Source organism: Carlito syrichta, unplaced genomic scaffold (assembly GCF_000164805.1).
Source record: "Carlito syrichta isolate Samal-C Ts95f unplaced genomic scaffold, Tarsius_syrichta-2.0.1 Scaffold308847, whole genome shotgun sequence".
NCBI classification, from domain to species: domain Eukaryota; kingdom Metazoa; phylum Chordata; class Mammalia; order Primates; family Tarsiidae; genus Carlito; species Carlito syrichta.
In genome coordinates, this window is record NW_007252943.1 from 172542 (window position 1) to 179151 (window position 6610).

The 6610-nt window shown below is 40.2% G+C and overlaps 1 protein-coding gene across 1 annotated transcript in view; it reads right to left on the reverse strand.

The window, feature by feature from the left end:
- The window catches only part of CUL9 (cullin 9), a 44334-nt gene that overhangs the window by 13271 nt on the left and 24453 nt on the right, over positions 1–6610 (reverse strand). The gene's annotated exons all lie outside the window — the stretch shown is intronic.

The following is a 6610-nucleotide window of genomic DNA, read 5'->3' on the forward strand; positions in this document are numbered from 1 at the left end:
TATTGTAGAGATGACGTCTCGCCAAGTTGCCCAGGCGTGTCTCGAACCCGCGGGCTCAGGCAATCCACTCACCTCAGCCTCCTAAAGGCGCGGGATTATGGGAGAGAGTAATAAAATAGATCACGAGCCAACCTGAGAGATGCTCTCTGGTCAATGATGGGACAATTTTAGCATACAAAAAATAAAATACCTGTAATGTGTGATGGAAACACACAAAATATTTTTAAAATCTGTGAGTTCATAATGATATATTTTTTAAATGCCTCATTGTTCATATTTAGAGGATATTAGGGAATCAACAACTACTTGATTTTTAAAGTAGTTAAAAATAATGGAAAGAAGAAAGAATCAAGCCTTTCCTGTATAAAATGTACTTCAAATAGTGAGAGGAAGTTTCTCTTTATAAGGAAAGCATTCCAGCAGCTAATACATGAAGAAGGAAAGGACAAACAAGAATATTACTATTGCATAACCCTTAATGAAATGACAGCGAATGACTTAATATGAGTGACTGCCTAGTGAAAAGCTGATGGAAAATTACATATAACATATAGATGAGATTGACAACCCTGAAATCCATTGATCTATCTTAACATCACAAAGAAAGACAGCTAGTTAGAACCTACCTCCTGGTGGAAGGACACATAACATCCATGAAGCATTCTCACCCAAGAAATCAAACTCAAATCTGAATAAGCCTCTACATCTAATTTATCAGTTTTCAGGAAATAACACAGAGGAACATGCTTGAAGACACCAAGTGGATACAATAAGCATAATCCAGCCTGTGGACAACTGTTTGGCAAATAATCTAGTTTCCTTCATATATAATTACAAAGAGGAAAAAAGGACAAATGGGAACCTATAGATTAAGGGAGACAGAAGAGATGACCAAATGCAATGTGTAGGCCTTGTTTGGATCCTCACTAAACAAAATAACTAGCCAAGAAAACTCAAAAGACAATCAGGGAAATATGAACACTGACTGTATACTTAGTATTTGAATTATTAATTTTTTTTTAGAGTGAAAGCAGGATTCATTGAGAGGACAGAAAACCTCCCACAGTGGGAGGGGACCTGAGGGGGTTGCCCCATTAATCTTTTTTCTAAAGAGAGTCCTTATCTTTTAGATTTGGGGGTAGGGAAGAACAGGTGGGGGTATAGATTGAAACAAGATTGGCCATGATGTGATATATATGTTGGAGTTTAGTCTGTCTACACTTGTATATGTTTGAAATTTACCATAACCAAAGGATTTTTTTTTTTTTTTTGAGTTGGAGTTTCACTCTGTTGCCCAGACTGGAGTGCAGTGGCACGCTCCCGGCCGCTGCAGCCTCGACCTGCTGGGCTCTGGCGATCCTTCTGCCTCAGTCTTCCAAGTAGCCGGAACTACAGGCGCATGCTACCACGCCCTGCTAATTTTTTGATTTATCGTAGAGATGAGGTCTCGCCAAGTTGCCCAGGTGGGTCTCAAACCTGCAGGCTCAGGCAATCCACTTGCCTTGGCCTCCCAAAGTGCTGGGATTACAGGCTGAGCCACCGAGCCCAGCCAAACAGAAACTTTTATTTTTTTATTTTTATTTTTTTGAGTTGGAGTCTCACTCTGTCGCCCAGATTGGAGTGCAGTGGCACACTTCCGGCCACTGCAGCCTCGACCTGCTGGGCTCAGACAATCCTTTCACCTCAGCCTTCCAAGTAGCTGGAACTACAGGCACGTGCTACCACGCCCGGCTAATTTTTTGATTTATTGTAGAGATGAGGTCTCGCCAAGTTGCCCAGGTGGGTCTCGAACCTGCAGGCTCAGACAATCCACTCACCTCAGCTTCCCAAAGCGCAGGATTACAGGCTGAGCCACCGAGCCCGGCTTAGGATTTTTTAAAATGAGGGTAAAATAACCCATTCTCAGACAAATAAAAAATTACAAGTTTTCCACTAGTACTTCTAATAGAAGAAAAGAAGAAAACAACTCAGAAGGATCAAGATGCAAAAGGAATGGTGACTGAAGCAACTGGTAGGATAGCAAATGTAAGCATCCACTGAATAAAGCAATTATAATAATGTCAAAGCTGGAAGGTAAAAGAAATAATTCTAAAATACTGACCAATAGTAATAAGTAAGATGGGAGTTAGAAATGGAGTTACGATTTTCTAAGGTGTTTTTATTGTTCAGAAAGGCAGAAAGTGGTATTAACAAATCAAGCATTCAGGTTAAAAATATAAGGATAATCAAGTATAGAAATAAAATGCAGCTGGGCATGGTGGCTCACGCCTGTAATCCCAGCACTTAGGGAGGCAGAGGTGAGAGGATTGCCTGAGTCCACGGGTTTGAGACCAGCCTGAGCAACTTGCAAGACCTCGTCTCTACAACAATTTAAAAAATTAGCTGGGTGTGGTGGTGTGTGCCTGTGGTTCCAGCCACTTGGAAGGCTGAGGTCAAAGAATCACTTGAGCCCAGCAGGTCGTGGCTGCGGTGGCCATGAGCATGCCCACTGCTCTCCAACCTGGGCGACAGAGTGAGATTCCTACTCAAAAAAAAAAAAAAAAGAAAGAAAAGAAAATGCATAACTTCTAAAACTGACAGAGATAAAAGAGGAATTCTTTTTAAAAAACCAACCAATCCAAAAGAAGGAAAAAAAGCACAATTAACTCAGGGTAGAATAAAATGTATAAAGGTTCAATTTATTATTCTTCTTTAAACATAAGGTAAACAAAAACATAAAATAAGTATAAATAAAAGTCAAATATGTAAGTATTCTTAATAAATAGGCTAAAATTGAAAACTCTAAAAAAGAGACTGTTGGGTTGAATAGGAAACAAATTCTAAGTATTTATAAGGCACATGCCTAAAATATCAAAGGTATGCCAAAAGTTAAAAGTAAAATAATACTGGGGGGGGATTCTAACGAGAGTAAAATATTGGCATGGTTTTACAGTATATCCTCCCCACATATTGTTTATTAATAGTAACAAGGGAAAAAAACATTAGCTACACAGTGGAGAAATCAAACCACCTCTTGACCAAGCTGTAAAAATTAACATCACAAAGAAGCAGCAAATGAAAATCATACACTTTGGATGTAATACCTTGAGAAATACATGTCACTTACTTAGCATGCTGCATGAGAATGCATCACCTGACTCTAATCATGAGGAAATATGATACAAACTTAAAATGAGGAAATATTTGAAAAATTTAAAAGGACGGTATTTTCCAAAAAATGCCAATGTCATAAAGACAAAGACTGAGGAGTGTTCTAGATTAAAGGAGACTAAAGAGACATGCCAACTAAATATAACAGGTGATCCTAGACTGGATCCTGTGCTGGACAAGAAACAAAGTCACAGAAGACATTATGGGCCAATTGACCAAACTAGAACATGGAAAGTAGATTAAGGTACTGTACCAATGTTACATTTTTGAAACTGATAAACGAACTGTGGTTATATAAGAGGATATCTTTTTTTTTTGAGACAGGGTCTCACTTTGTTGCCCAGGCTGGAGTGCAGTGGCACAATCATAGCTCATTGCAGCCTCAAATTCCTGATCTCAACCAATCCTGCCTCCTGAGGAGCAGTGACCACAGGCGTGAGCCACCATGCCTCGCTGATTTTTTTAAAAATTTTGTAGTTACAAGGTCTTGCTATGTTGCCCAGGCTGGTCTTGAACTTCTGGCCTCAAGCGATCCTCTAGCCTTGGCCTCCCAAAGTGCTAGGATTACAGGCATAAGTCACCACACCTGACTGAAAATATCTTTATTCTTAAGAAATATGTACTAAAGTATTAAGGGGAAAAGGGACAGTATATACGCAATTTAGTTTATTCTCAATGACTTAGAAAAAGAAACTGTCTCTCTCTCTCTATATATATATATACACACACATATATACACATGTATCCATATGTAAAGCGCAAATGATAATAGCAAATGTTAACACAAGGTAAACTTAGATAAAAGATATGCAGGTATTCTTTATATTATTATTGTGATTTTTTTATACATTTGAAATTATTTCCAAATGATAAATTTTGGCAGGGCACATGTGTATGATCCCAGCACTCTGGGAGGCCAAGGCAGGAGAATTGCTTGAGGCCAGGAGTTCAAGACCAAGACTAGCCTGGACAACATAGCAAGACCTTGTCTCTGCAAAAAAAAATTTTTTTTAAATGGCCAGCAGTGATGGTGCACGTCTGTAGTCCCAGCTACTCGGTGAGGCTGAGGCGGAAGAATCACCTGAGCCCAGGAGGTTGAGGCTGCAGTGAGCTGTTATCATGGCATTGCACTCCAGCCTGGGCAACAAACTAAGATCCCAACTCAAAAAAAATATATATATACATAAATATATTTAAAATGTTTAAAGTAAAAGCATAACTAAATACTTTAAACGATTAAAATGGCAAATGTTATGTTAGATGTATTTTATTACAATAAAGAGACCTAAATGATTGAGAACGTTTAGCTGGGCATGGTGGCTCATGCCAGCACTTTGGGAGGTGGAGACAATAGAATTGCCTGAATCCAGGGGTTTGAGACCAGCCTGGGCAACTTGGTGAGACTTCCAGAAAAAGCTTTATTAGAAAGAAAGTTCAAGCCGGCTTGGTGGCTCAGCCTGTAATCCCGCATCTTTGGGAGGCTGAGGGGAGTAGATTGCCTGAGCCCGCGGGTTTGAGACCTGCCTGGGCAGCGAGACCTCATCTCTACAATAAATCAAAAAATCAGCCGGGCGTGGTAGCGCTTGCCTGTAATTCCGGCTACTTAGAAGGCTGAGGCGGAAGGATAGCTGGAGCCCAGCAGGCGAGGCTGTGGTGGCCAGGAGCGGCCACTGCACTCCAGTCTGGGCGACAGAGTGAGACTCCAACTCAAAAAAAAAAAGAAAGAAAGTTCAGGCCAGGCATGGTGGCTCATGCCTATAATCCCAGCACTTTGGGAGGCTGAGGTGAGAGGACTGCCTGAATCCATGGGTTCGAGACCAGCCTGGGCAACTTGGCGAGACCTCATCTCTATAAAAAATCAAAAAACTAGCCGAGCATAGTGGCATGCACCTGTAGTTCCAGCTAGTTAGAAGGCTGAGGCAGAAGGATTGCCTGAGCCCAGTAGGTCGAGGCTGCAGTGGCTGTGAGCATGCAACTGCACTCCAGCCTGGGCAACAGAATGAGATCCAACTCAAAAAAAAGAGTAAGTTCACTTCATAATAAAGTTTAATTTACCATGAAGTTTGTAAGCCTGCATAGTCCATTATAGTTGCCACTAGTCACATGTAATTTAAATTGATTACATTTAAACTGGTTAAAATTAAATATTCAGTCCTCAGTTGCATTAGCCACATTCCAAGTGCTTAACAGCCAAGAATGGTTATCATATTAAACAGTGCAGAAAATAACTTGTTCCATCATTGCAAATAGTTCTACTGGATGGCACTGTTAAATGATTTTAAATTTGTATTTAACAATGTAGCCAAAAAATATATATCAAGTAAAACTGACATGTTAGCAGTTTTTAAAAATTCATTGTCATAATGGTAGATTTTAGCATACTTCTCTCAGTAGGTAAGGTAGACAAAAATTAGAAAGTTTACAAAAGATGCAAACAATACAATTAACAAGATCAGTTTAGTGAAATATGTAGAATCCTGTATCCAATGGCTGAAGAATATACATTGTTCTCAATCATACATGAAACCCATAAAACCTGACCATCTACTAGGCCATAAAGGAAGACTCAATAAATTACAAAGATTGAGAATCACAAAAGCCATGTTCTTTGGTCACAGGGGAATTAAGGTAGAAATTTAAAACAAAATAAAAAAAAAAACTATACAAATAATAATTTGTTTAGGCCTGGTATTGGTATAAGAACAGGCATACAGACCAATGGAACAGGATAGAGATTCTGGAAGCAAAGCCTCAATTTCTCAACCAACTCATCTTTGACAAAGTCTCCAACAACAACCACTGGGGAGAGAAGAACCTATTCAGTAAATGGTGCTGGGAAAACTGGCTGATCACATGCAGAAGATTGAAACAGGATCCCTACCTATCATCATACACAAAAACTAACTCTAAATGGATCAGACCTAAATGTAAAACCTCAAACTATAAGAATCTTAGAAAATGCAGGAGACACGCTTATGGAAATTGGAACTGGCAACCAATTCCTGATCAAAACCCCAAGAGCCCAAACCATAATAGATAAGACAGACGAGTAAGTCTGTCAGTACTGTAAGAAAAGAATTGGCAGTAGTGGGAAACTGCCAGGGGAGGGGGGTGGGATTGGCAGTTGAGGGAAACTGCCAGGGGAGGGAGGGGCATACCTCAACAACAAGGGTACCTGCATAATGAACATTTGTATACCTCATCAAACTGACAAACTTCTGCAAAGCGAAAGAAACCATCAAGAGAGCAGGGAGACAGCCCAAAGAATGGGAAAAAATATTTGCCAACTGTGTATCTGACAAAGGCCTACCATCTAAGATCTACAAGGAACTCAAACGTGCTGAAAGGAAAAAAGCCAACAGGCCCATTAAAAAATGGGCAAAAAGCCGGGCTCAGTGGCTCAGCCTGTAATCCTGCGCCTTTGGGAGGCTGAGGTGAGTGAATTGCCTGAGCCCACGGG